We start from the raw sequence: 12,934 nt of genomic DNA, 5'->3' as shown, positions 1-12,934 counted from the left end.
TACTAAATTTATAAGACATAAGCATTCAATATTTGAGTAAACAAAGATAAAATAAAGCTATCTATTGGGTTTCAATAAAAAGTCCATTGGAAGACTTGATTATTGTTGTTAAAAGACATAGGCATTCATATTATAGAGCCACAAACCACACTAGTAAAATAAAAACATGATAACATGGGATTCTAACCAATGACAATCTTAATTTGATAGTGCAAACCCAACACCTTACTAACTGTGCTAACCAGACTGTGCATACCAGACACGCAATTTATCATAGATTTAAGTGAATAAGCTACAGTGTCCAAGGTACTAAACAATATATTCTATGGGGTGTCATAAGCAAGTCATTAGAATACGTTCCTACTAAATTTATAAGACATAAGCATTCAATATTTGAGTAAACAAAGAGAAAATGAAGCTATCTATTGGGTTTCACTAAAAAGTCCTTTGGAAGACTTGACTATTGATGTTAGAAGACATAGGTATTCATATTATACAGCCACAAACCACACTAGTAAAATAAAAACATGATAACATGGGATTCGAACCAATGACAGTCTTAATTGATAGTGCAATCCCAACACCTTACTAACTGTGCTAACCAGACTGTGCATACCAGACATACAATTTATCAGAGCTTTAATTGAATAAGCTACAGTGTCCAAGGTACTAAACATAATATATTCTATGGGGTGTCATAAGCAAGTCATTAGAATACTTTCCTACTAAATTTATAAGACATAAGCATTCAATATTTGAGTAAACAAAGAGAAAATAAAGCTATCTATTGGGTTTCACTAAAAAGTCCATTGGAAGACTTGACTATTGTTGTTAAAAGACATAGGCATTCATATTATAGAGCCACAAACAACACTAGTAAAATAAAAACATGATAACATGGGATTTGAACCAATGACAGTCTCAATTTGATAATGCAATACCAACACCTTACCAACTGTGCTAACCAGACTGTTCATACGAGACATACAATTTATCAGAGATTTAAGTGAATAAGCTACAGTGTCCAAGGTACTAAACATAATATATTCTATGGGGTGTCATAAGCAAGTCATTAGAATACTTTACTACTAAATTTATAAGACATAAGCATTCAATATTTGAGTAAACGAAGATAAAATAAAGCTAACTATTGGGTTTCAATAAAAAGTCCATTGGAAGACTTGACTATTGTTGTTAACAGACATAGGCATTCATATTATAGAGCCACAAACCACACTAGTAAAATAAAAACATGATAACATGGGATTCAAACCAATGACAGTCTTAATTTGATAGTGCAAACCCAACACCTTACAAACTGTGCTAACCAGACTGTGCATACCTGATACACAATTTATCAGAAATTTAAGGGAATAAGCTACAGTGTCAAAGGTACTAAACATAATATATTCTATGGGGTGTCATAAGCAAGTCATTAGAATACTTTCCTACTAAATTTATAAGACATAAGCATTCAATATTTGAGTAAACAAAGAAAAAATAAAGCTATCTATTGGGTTTCACTAAAAAGTCCATTGGAAGACTTGATTATTGTTGTTAAAAGACATAGGCATTCATATTATAGAGCCACAAACCACACTAGTAAAATAAAAACATGATAACATGGGATTTGAACCATTGACAGCCTTAATTTGATAGTGCAATCCCAACACCTTACTAACTGTGCTATCCAGACTGTGCATACCAGACACACAATTTATCAGAGATTTAAGTGAATAAGCTACAGTGTCCAAGGTACTAAACAATATATTCTATGGGGTGTCATATTCAAGTCATTGGAATACGTTCCTACTAAATTTATAAGACATAAGCATTCAATATTTGAGTAAACAAAGAGAAAATAAAGCTATCTATTGGGTTTCACTAAAAAGTCCATTGGAAGACTTGACTATTGTTGTTAAAAGACATAGGCATTCATATTATAGAACCACAAACCACACTAGTAAAATAAAAACATGATAACATGGGATTCGAACCAATGACAGTCTTAATTTGATAGTGCAAACCCAACACCTTACTAACTGTGCTAACTAGACCGTGTATATCAGACACACAATTTATCAGAGATTTAAGTGAATAAGCTACAGTGTCCAAGGTACTAAACATAATATATTCTATGGGGTGTCATAAGCAAGTCATTAGAATACTTTCCTACTAAATTTATAAGACGTGGTAAAGTGTGGGATTAAGGATGCCGCACAGGACTAAGTGAGATTGTATAGGTGTGTAATTAATGTGTGTTGCCAAGAAAACCGACGAACCAGAAAAGCTTCTGGAATTAATCACCATCTACCATTGAACAGAAAAAGGTTCTTGTTTAGGCAGAAAAAAAGGGTGATTGTCGATGGTGCTCCCATGGGTCTATTACATGGGTAATAAGGACAGGAGAGAAAGGAAAAAAGTGACCCTTGTTGGGAGCACTCCCTCTTGGAAACAACTGTGATTGGAATTATGTATAATGTATTTTTATTTAAAACGTAACCTTTAATTCTTAATGAGTAATATAGGAGTACACACAAAGTATGTTTAAAAATTGATTAAATAGTTTGAATCGTAAATTCGGGATTGCAACTGTGAACATAAGGATGAAAAAAACATAATATAATATAAAAGGCAAATGTGCGGTACAAGTTACGGCAAAACCAGAAGATTTGCCCGCCTGGTGTTGATTAATGCAATAGGTGCAATAGCCAAGGTATTGCCTTCAAACTTGACCTACAACACCTGGTATTCCTTAGTGGTCAACCACCTAAGTACTGACCAGGCCCAACACCGTATTGCTTCCAAGATCGGACGAGATTGGGCATGTACGGTGTGGTATGGTAGTAGATTGAAGTTGATGAAGCAAAGACCTATAATGGGTATGCAATTGTTAGATCCACCCAAGGCCTGGTAGAATGGGCAAAAAAATCTCTTAAAAAAGAGACTGATGTTTAACCATCATTGCACCAAAGTGTATTCCAAATGTATAGGTATACATAGGTTTTAAATCATATGGTCAACCGGTTTTGCCAAAAATAGCCGCCAATATGTTGCTTTATACTGTGCTATGCAACATTGATCCCAGAGGATTTTTCACATGTAGTAGGGCAATAATGAACCCTAGTTATTCTGATGACATGCCAGCAAAGTTTGAGAGATATCAAAACATAAATGTGTTGCAAGTATAGGTACTACTGAATATGCAAAAGATCCTGAGCAATACACCATACTTCCCCTCCCCCTTCACACAGTGTATAGGGCAGGGAATGGAAATGTGCCAGAAATCATGTATTCAGCTGAAACGACAGATTGGCAGGAGTGGATAGAAATTAGGGAATAGATCTCAAGAGACGTGATCTCCACTATCCACAATAAGGCTAACTAATTCGTTAGAGCCTGAAATGTCAATTACTGTCTTAATTGCAATCTTAGATAAATAATTATACTTGCAGTAAGGAAGCACACAAATAGTATTGTATATGCTGTATGTCCACAGTCAAATAAGAAATGTGAAAAAAAGAATCAATTGTCAAATGCAAAAGGTAGATTGTTGCTGATTGTACGTAATTTCATCAGCAACAGAGTAACACTGAAAAAGTGTCTGTATATGTGGCACCTAATAGCAGCAAATTGTAATATGCAATGAAAAGATTGAATATAATTAATAGAAAAAAAGTGCCTTATTATAAAAACGGCATAGATTTGCCTGAATGAGACTGATGCACACAGTGTTTAATTACAATTGTGCGTGGCTGGAGAGCGGGAGACAGAGTGAAAATGCAGGATATATCTGGAGAAATACTTGCGAGCGCCTGTGCATGTATCCTGCTAGTTAGGTACCGCTGACAGCTCGGCGTGATGAGCTGTGTGTCTGAGCGGCTCCACTGATCTCCTCTCCTGCCGCTGACAGCTCGGCGTAGTGAGCTGTGTGTCTGAGCGGCTCCACAGGTCTCCTCTCCTGCCGCTGACAGCTCGGCGTGATGAGCTGTGTGTCTGAGCGGCTCCACTGGTCTCCTCTCCTGCCGGTCTCTTGGTCACGTGAGCGCACTCACCGTGACCCGTTCACCTCCCAACGTACGTTTCACAGAAAGCTTGTTCACGGGTAGTGTGAACGTGAGCAGTGCAGACCTGGATTATATTCAGAAGAATAGATTGTTAATTAATTATGCCTGGTGATGATTGCGGAGGTCTGACTGCTCTTTATGAGCTAAATAGGAAAATAGCTAAACAGAAATGAATAAATATGCTGCACTGGGTAAAATTCCTATGGGTAATTAATAAATGTACACTTGCAATATATGTAACATATGTAACAGAAGTCTATAAAGATGGATTTGATTGTGATTAATGGGTATGAGGAAGGGAGTTGTATTAGAGTGCTAACAGGCACTTGTGTGCTGTGTAAAGAAGAAAGAGGGGGGAATAATCGCCGGTATAGCAAGTGTTAAAATATGGATTGGGGGTATAGTTGAATTGAGAATGTGAGGGTATATTGCAATAATGATAAAACATGAGTGTGTATAAAAAAGATGATTTGATACAATGTGAAATGAAAAATATAAATATAAATGTAAAAATAGAAGTGAATATAGAAATGAAAATAAATGAATGTAAATAAATATGATAAAAATGAATATAGCTATGAAAATAAAAATGAAGATGATGATAGTGATAATGAGAGAAATATATTAAAATGAGAATGTGTAGGGAAGAAAAATTAAGATGGTGTGTGCATTGTGATAGCAGTGAATTTTGATTAAGCATGAAAAATGTGTTGTGAGGGCTGTGTAAAAATGGGTGACAAGAGGTGACAAGGATTATGTAAATAGCTTGTGTGGCTCAAAATTTGCATAATGACAGTGTATTGCTGGTGAAAAAAAATTTTTTGAAAAGAAGGGGGGGGGGGGGGAAGGAGAGGGTGGGATAGGTTTGTGGGGGGCGGGGGGGGGGGGAGGGTTTTTTTTGGAAATGGGGCAATGAGGGGGGGGGGAAGGGGGGAAAAAAGGGGGGGGTGGGGAGGGGAAAAGAGAAGGAGAAATGGGGGGAGGGGGGGGTTTTGTTTGTAGTTGGGAAAATTGAAAAGGTGAAGGATATTTGTTAGACTATATGATGAAATCAGATGTCCCTACTGGGATAGTAATTGCTACCATAATAACATATATGCAGTAATGATAAATTTAAGTTGGAAGGAAAGCACCAAAGTTGATTGTTTCATTGAGTCCTTGAGGGTGTAGTGAGTCCAATCTAAAAGTCCACTCACATTCCTTCCGTAGTAGAGTGTTAGTCCAATCTCCTCCTCGTATACCTAGTTTGACTTTCTCTAGTCCACAGACCTTAAGTTCATCCCACCGACCTGCATGATTGGAAACAAAGTGACGTGCCACAGAGGTGATTTGCTTCATTTTTTGTAGGTCTTTAGTCGCATTCCGAATCGATCCAATGTGTTCCAAAATCCTTTGCTTGAAGGCTCTGGTCATCATGCCAACATATCTTTGTCCACAGGGACATACTATGCAGTAGATCACTCCTTCTGTTGAGCAGTTAATAAAGTGTCTGAATTTAACATCTTTACCGTAGCGGTCCTGAATATGGTCAGTCTTGAGGATATATTGGCATGCTCTACAGTGACCACATGGATATGTGCCAATCGTGGATTGTGGTTTCCCTCGGGTCAGCTGGAAATGACTGGATACCAGTCTATCTTTCAAGTTTCTCGATCTCCTCCAACTCATGGATACTTGTGATCCGAGTTTTTGTGATAGAACTGGATCCAAATGTAGGATTCCCCAGTGTTTTTGAATGGCTTGTTTGACCTGACGCCACTCTTGACAGAAGCCACCTACGAATCTGATGATGTTATCCTCTTGTTTCTTATGTTTCTTTTCAAAGATTAGATGTTCTCGCTGGACAGTCTGAATGTTTCTGCTTGCTTTCTTGATGGCGGTGTTACTGTATCCTCTCTCCCGTAATCTCTTTGAGAGGTCTTTGCTTTGTTCCATAAAGTCCTGATCATTGGAGCAATTCCTTCTTAGGCGTAGATATTCCCCCTTGGGTATGTTCATAATTGTTGGAGGAAAGTGGGAACTGGTTTGATGTAGCAGTGTATTTGAGGATGTTTCCTTCCTATACAGTTTTGTGGAGAGCATTTGATTTTCATCTTTGTAGATTAGAACATCCAAGAATGGGAGTTCATCTTGGCTTATATGATGGGTGAGTCGAATGTTGAGGTTATTGTTGTTGAGATGTTCAATGAATAAGAGAAGCATCTCTATGTCACCTTCCCAAATCATCAAAATGTCATCGATATACCGTACCCACAAAATGATGTTGGATGTAAAGACATCATTGCTGTCATTGAACACAGTTTCGCGTTCCCACCAACCTAAGAAGATATTGGCATAAGTGGGGGCACACGCTGCCCCCATAGCTGTGCCCCTTGTCTGTAGAAAGAATCTGTTGTTGAAGGTAAAAAGATTATGACTGAGTATGAATTGGAGTAGATCGGCAAGGAATGCATGGAATTTCTCCATACCTTCCATATTCATGAAATAATTGACGGCTTCAAGTCCTTTGTCATGATCAATTGAAGTGTATAGTGCCTCAACATCTAGAGAGACTAAGTATTGATTACTTTCCAATTTGACATCATGTATCTTGCGAAGAACGTCTGTGGTATCTTGGACAAAGGATGGGAGACCCAAAACATGGTGTCGTAGATGTAAGTCAACAAAAATGCTGGCTTTTTCAGTCAAGGATCCTATCCCCGATACAATTGGTCTGCCTGGTGGTTGCCGCATGTTCTTATGTATCTTGGGGAGCATGTAAAATGTAGGGATACTGGGATGTGCTGTCTGGAGATACAGGTATTCCGAAGGTGTTATAGTTCCTTCAGCGTGTGCGTCGTTCAGAATCCGGTTGTATATTGTCCTGTAGTTTTCCATGGGGTTGAGTAATATTCTTTGGTAGCAAGTTTGGTCTTCCAACTGCCGGTATGCTTCCTGTATGTATTGTTCTCGGGGCCATAATACCACGTTTCCCCCTTTATCTGATGGTTTGATGATGACGTCTTGCCATGATTCAATCTCTCGTAGAGCATTTAGTTCTTTTCTGGATAAATTGGAATGGTACAGTCTTCTAGTCTTCCGGAGGTGTATATGGTCAAACTCTTGAGATACTAATTTTGTAAATATCTGTATCTCTGGACTCGTCTGCTCTGCTGGAAAAAATGTAGACCTTTTCTTACAAATGACCCTCGTGCTGACTTCCCACTCGGAATCAGTGATTGGTGTTGATTCTGATTCCAAGGATTGAAGGGCCTCCAGTGCCTCCAACTCTGGTCCTGATAAGTCTGATGTATTCATATTCTCACTTATTTCTGTCTGGTCAGATTGGGTGTGGTCCGTTTTTGAAGTGACTATTTTATTGTGAAATTTCGTGAGAAGTAACTTTCTACTGAATAGTTTTAAATATTTTTCCCATTTGAATCTGTTGAACTTTTCGGCTGGCGAGTAGGAGAGGCCTTTGCTAAGAACTTGTATTTGATCCTGATCTAAATCATGTGATGAAAGGTTGATGATCTTAAGTTGTGAAGAGGTGTCAGTAGGTATTAAGGAATCTGAAGTTACCTTCTGCGTGAGTTCCGTACTGGTTGTCTCCTTGGTGGTAATTGATCCCATTGTTGTTGACGCCCTCTTCCTCCTCTTGCGCCCCCTCCTTGTCTTTCGTTTGTTGGGTGCCTTGACCCCCTTCCCCTGGGGGGATCCCCTAAAAAATGTTGCTGGTGATATTGGGTGGAGCTATTGCCCTCACTTCTGAAGTTAGTAGCTGACAATGCGTTGGGGATGTATTCCGGAGTGTCTTCTGCTCCAGATGTTTCTATATCTGATGATGAGTAGTGTTCCGGGTTTCTAGGGGGTCGTGGTTGCCAGGAGGGCTTGTTCCATTTGAATATTTTGCCTGATACAAAGTCCTTTTTGTCTCTAGCAAATTTATTTCTTTTTCTGTCAATTATAGTTTGTTCATATATGAGAAGGTCTTGTTTGTTTTTCTCAAAACAGCGTTGAAATTGTGTATCCTTCTCCCAAGGCTCCAACTTCTTACTTAATTCATCTAAATCACGTTCACAGCCTTCAAGAATGAGATGGTTATGTTTAATCAAGATGCCCATGAGTTCCATGGAGCACTTGAGAAGACTATTGTCCCACTCAGTTTTGAGATTTTCACTAGCGAGATTGAAGGTGGGAAAAACTCTTGGCCTGAGGCCGCGCGGGACAATTTTATTCTTGAGATAATTCTCAAGTGTAGTGAGGTCCCAGCTGGTTCTTATTTGCTTATGGAGTAACTGTTTAAGTTGTGCAAAATCCGATTCCCAGTTAGTGTGTGGTTCTGTATCTAATATATTACTGGGAAATATCTCGTCTAAATTTTCTCTATTTCTGTGTTTATAAGCCAATTCCTGCTTTAAGTTAAAGCTCATGTTTTATTATATCTGGGACTGTGCCCGTTTGTGTACAAAACACTGTGGTTACTTGAGAAAGTCTTATCGTTGAATCCACTGGTCCGTGCTGGTATTCCTAAGAAAACTATTTCTAGTTATATATGATATGTGGTAAAGTGTGGGATTAAGGATGCCGCACAGGACTAAGTGAGATTGTATAGGTGTGTAATTAATGTGTGTTGCCAAGAAAACCGACGAACCAGAAAAGCTTCTGGAATTAATCACCATCTACCATTGAACAGAAAAAGGTTCTTGTTTAGGCAGAAAAAAAGGGTGATTGTCGATGGTGCTCCCATGGGTCTATTACATGGGTAATAAGGACAGGAGAGAAAGGAAAAAAGTGACCCTTGTTGGGAGCACTCCCTCTTGGAAACAACTGTGATTGGAATTATGTATAATGTATTTTTATTTAAAACGTAACCTTTAATTCTTAATGAGTAATATAGGAGTACACACAAAGTATGTTTAAAAATTGATTAAATAGTTTGAATCGTAAATTCGGGATTGCAACTGTGAACATAAGGATGAAAAAAACATAATATAATATAAAAGGCAAATGTGCGGTACAAGTTACGGCAAAACCAGAAGATTTGCCCGCCTGGTGTTGATTAATGCAATAGGTGCAATAGCCAAGGTATTGCCTTCAAACTTGACCTACAACACCTGGTATTCCTTAGTGGTCAACCACCTAAGTACTGACCAGGCCCAACACCGTATTGCTTCCAAGATCGGACGAGATTGGGCATGTACGGTGTGGTATGGTAGTAGATTGAAGTTGATGAAGCAAAGACCTATAATGGGTATGCAATTGTTAGATCCACCCAAGGCCTGGTAGAATGGGCAAAAAAATCTCTTAAAAAAGAGACTGATGTTTAACCATCATTGCACCAAAGTGTATTCCAAATGTATAGGTATACATAGGTTTTAAATCATATGGTCAACCGGTTTTGCCAAAAATAGCCGCCAATATGTTGCTTTATACTGTGCTATGCAACATTGATCCCAGAGGATTTTTCACATGTAGTAGGGCAATAATGAACCCTAGTTATTCTGATGACATGCCAGCAAAGTTTGAGAGATATCAAAACATAAATGTGTTGCAAGTATAGGTACTACTGAATATGCAAAAGATCCTGAGCAATACACCATACTTCCCCTCCCCCTTCACACAGTGTATAGGGCAGGGAATGGAAATGTGCCAGAAATCATGTATTCAGCTGAAACGACAGATTGGCAGGAGTGGATAGAAATTAGGGAATAGATCTCAAGAGACGTGATCTCCACTATCCACAATAAGGCTAACTAATTCATTAGAGCCTGAAATGTCAATTACTGTCTTAATTGCAATCTTAGATAAATAATTATACTTGCAGTAAGGAAGCACACAAATAGTATTGTATATGCTGTATGTCCACAGTCAAATAAGAAATGTGAAAAAAAGAATCAATTGTCAAATGCAAAAGGTAGATTGTTGCTGATTGTACGTAATTTCATCAGCAACAGAGTAACACTGAAAAAGTGTCTGTATATGTGGCACCTAATAGCAGCAAATTGTAATATGCAATGAAAAGATTGAATATAATTAATAGAAAAAAAGTGCCTTATTATAAAAACGGCATAGATTTGCCTGAATGAGACTGATGCACACAGTGTTTAATTACAATTGTGCGTGGCTGGAGAGCGGGAGACAGAGTGAAAATGCAGGATATATCTGGAGAAATACTTGCGAGCGCCTGTGCATGTATCCTGCTAGTTAGGTACCGCTGACAGCTCGGCGTGATGAGCTGTGTGTCTGAGCGGCTCCACTGATCTCCTCTCCTGCCGCTGACAGCTCGGCGTAGTGAGCTGTGTGTCTGAGCGGCTCCACAGGTCTCCTCTCCTGCCGCTGACAGCTCGGCGTGATGAGCTGTGTGTCTGAGCGGCTCCACTGGTCTCCTCTCCTGCCGGTCTCTTGGTCACGTGAGCGCACTCACCGTGACCCGTTCACCTCCCAACGTACGTTTCACAGAAAGCTTGTTCACGGGTAGTGTGAACGTGAGCAGTGCAGACCTGGATTATATTCAGAAGAATAGATTGTTAATTAATTATGCCTGGTGATGATTGCGGAGGTCTGACTGCTCTTTATGAGCTAAATAGGAAAATAGCTAAACAGAAATGAATAAATATGCTGCACTGGGTAAAATTCCTATGGGTAATTAATAAATGTACACTTGCAATATATGTAACATATGTAACAGAAGTCTATAAAGATGGATTTGATTGTGATTAATGGGTATGAGGAAGAGAGTGCATTTTCACTCTGTCTCCCGCTCTCCAGCCACGCACAATTGTAATTAAACACTGTGTGCATCAGTCTCATTCAGGCAAATCTATGCCGTTTTTATAATAAGGCACTTTTTTTCTATTAATTATATTCAATCTTTTCATTGCATATTACAATTTGCTGCTATTAGGTGCCACATATACAGACACTTTTTCAGTGTTACTCTGTTGCTGATGAAATTACGTACAATCAGCAACAATCTACCTTTTGCATTTGACAATTGATTCTTTTTTTCACATTTCTTATTTGACTGTGGACATACAGCATATACAATACTATTTGTGTGCTTCCTTACTGCAAGTATAATTATTTATCTAAGATTGCAATTAAGACAGTAATTGACATTTCAGGCTCTAATGAATTAGTTAGCCTTATTGTGGATAGTGGAGATCACGTCTCTTGAGATCTATTCCCTAATTTCTATCCACTCCTGCCAATCTGTCGTTTCAGCTGAATACATGATTTCTGGCACATTTCCATTCCCTGCCCTATACACTGTGTGAAGGGGGAGGGGAAGTATGGTGTATTGCTCAGGATCTTTTGCATATTCAGTAGTACCTATACTTGCAACACATTTATGTTTTGATATCTCTCAAACTTTGCTGGCATGTCATCAGAATAACTAGGGTTCATTATTGCCCTACTACATGTGAAAAATCCTCTGGGATCAATGTTGCATAGCACAGTATAAAGCAACATATTGGCGGCTATTTTTGGCAAAACCGGTTGACCATATGATTTAAAACCTATGTATACCTATACATTTGGAATACACTTTGGTGCAATGATGGTTAAACATCAGTCTCTTTTTTAAGAGATTTTTTTGCCCATTCTACCAGGCCTTGGGTGGATCTAACAATTGCATACCCATTATAGGTCTTTGCTTCATCAACTTCAATCTACTACCATACCACACCGTACATGCCCAATCTCGTCCGATCTTGGAAGCAATACGGTGTTGGGCCTGGTCAGTACTTAGGTGGTTGACCACTAAGGAATACCAGGTGTTGTAGGTCAAGTTTGAAGGCAATACCTTGGCTATTGCACCTATTGCATTAATCAACACCAGGCGGGCAAATCTTCTGGTTTTGCCGTAACTTGTACCGCACATTTGCCTTTTATATTATATTATGTTTTTTTCATCCTTATGTTCACAGTTGCAATCCCGAATTTACGATTCAAACTATTTAATCAATTTTTAAACATACTTTGTGTGTACTCCTATATTACTCATTAAGAATTAAAGGTTACGTTTTAAATAAAAATACATTATACATAATTCCAATCACAGTTGTTTCCAAGAGGGAGTGCTCCCAACAAGGGTCACTTTTTTCCTTTCTCTCCTGTCCTTATTAAATTTATAAGACATAAGCATTCAATATTTGAGTAAACAAAGAGAAAATAAAGCTATCTATTGGGTTTCACTAAAAAGTCCATTGGAAGACTTGACTATTGTTGTTAAAAGACATAGGCATTCATATTATAGAGCCACAAACAACACTAGTAAAATAAAAACATGATAACATGGGATTTGAACCAATGACAGTCTCAATTTGATAATGCAATCCCAACACCTTACCAACTGTGCTAACCAGACTGTTCATACCAGACGTCCAATTTATCAGAGATTTAAGTGAATAAGCTACAGTGTCCAAGGTACTAAACATAATATATTCTATGGGGTGTCATAAGCAAGTCATTAGAATACTTTCCTACTAAATTTATAAGACATAAGCATTCAATATTTGAGTAAACAAAGAAAAAATAAAGCTATCTATTGGGTTTCACTAAAAAGTCCATTGGAAGACTTGATTATTGTTGTTAAAAGACATAGGCATTCATATTATAGAGCCACAAACCACACTAGTAAAATAAAAACACGATAACATGGGATTTGAACCAATGACAGCCTTAATTTGATAGTGCAATCCCAACACCTTACTAACTGTGCTATCCAGACTGTGCATACCAGATACACAATTTATCAGAGATTTAAGTGAATAAGCTACAGTGTCCAAGGTACTAAACAATATATTCTATGGGGTGTCATAAGCAAGTCATTAGAATACGTTCCTACTAAATTTATAAGACATAAGCATTCAATATTTGAG

At 38.2% G+C, this 12,934-nt stretch overlaps 3 pseudogenes; 1 reads left to right on the top strand and 2 right to left on the bottom strand.

Moving 5' to 3' along the window:
* Window positions 1-2,733: 2,733 nt before the first annotated feature.
* Window positions 2,734-2,852, bottom strand: LOC135053890 (5S ribosomal RNA; annotated as a pseudogene).
* Window positions 2,853-9,151: 6,299 nt separating this feature from the next.
* LOC135053879 (5S ribosomal RNA) lies at window positions 9,152-9,270 on the bottom strand (annotated as a pseudogene).
* Window positions 9,271-11,720: 2,450 nt separating this feature from the next.
* On the top strand, window positions 11,721-11,839 carry LOC135053868 (5S ribosomal RNA; annotated as a pseudogene).
* The last annotated feature ends 1,095 nt before the right edge of the window (window positions 11,840-12,934 follow it).

Source organism: Pseudophryne corroboree, chromosome 2, assembly GCF_028390025.1.
Source record: "Pseudophryne corroboree isolate aPseCor3 chromosome 2, aPseCor3.hap2, whole genome shotgun sequence".
NCBI classification, from domain to species: domain Eukaryota; kingdom Metazoa; phylum Chordata; class Amphibia; order Anura; family Myobatrachidae; genus Pseudophryne; species Pseudophryne corroboree.
The sequence above is the reverse complement of the archived record's forward strand: the minus strand, read 5'-3'. Positions and strand labels throughout refer to the sequence as shown.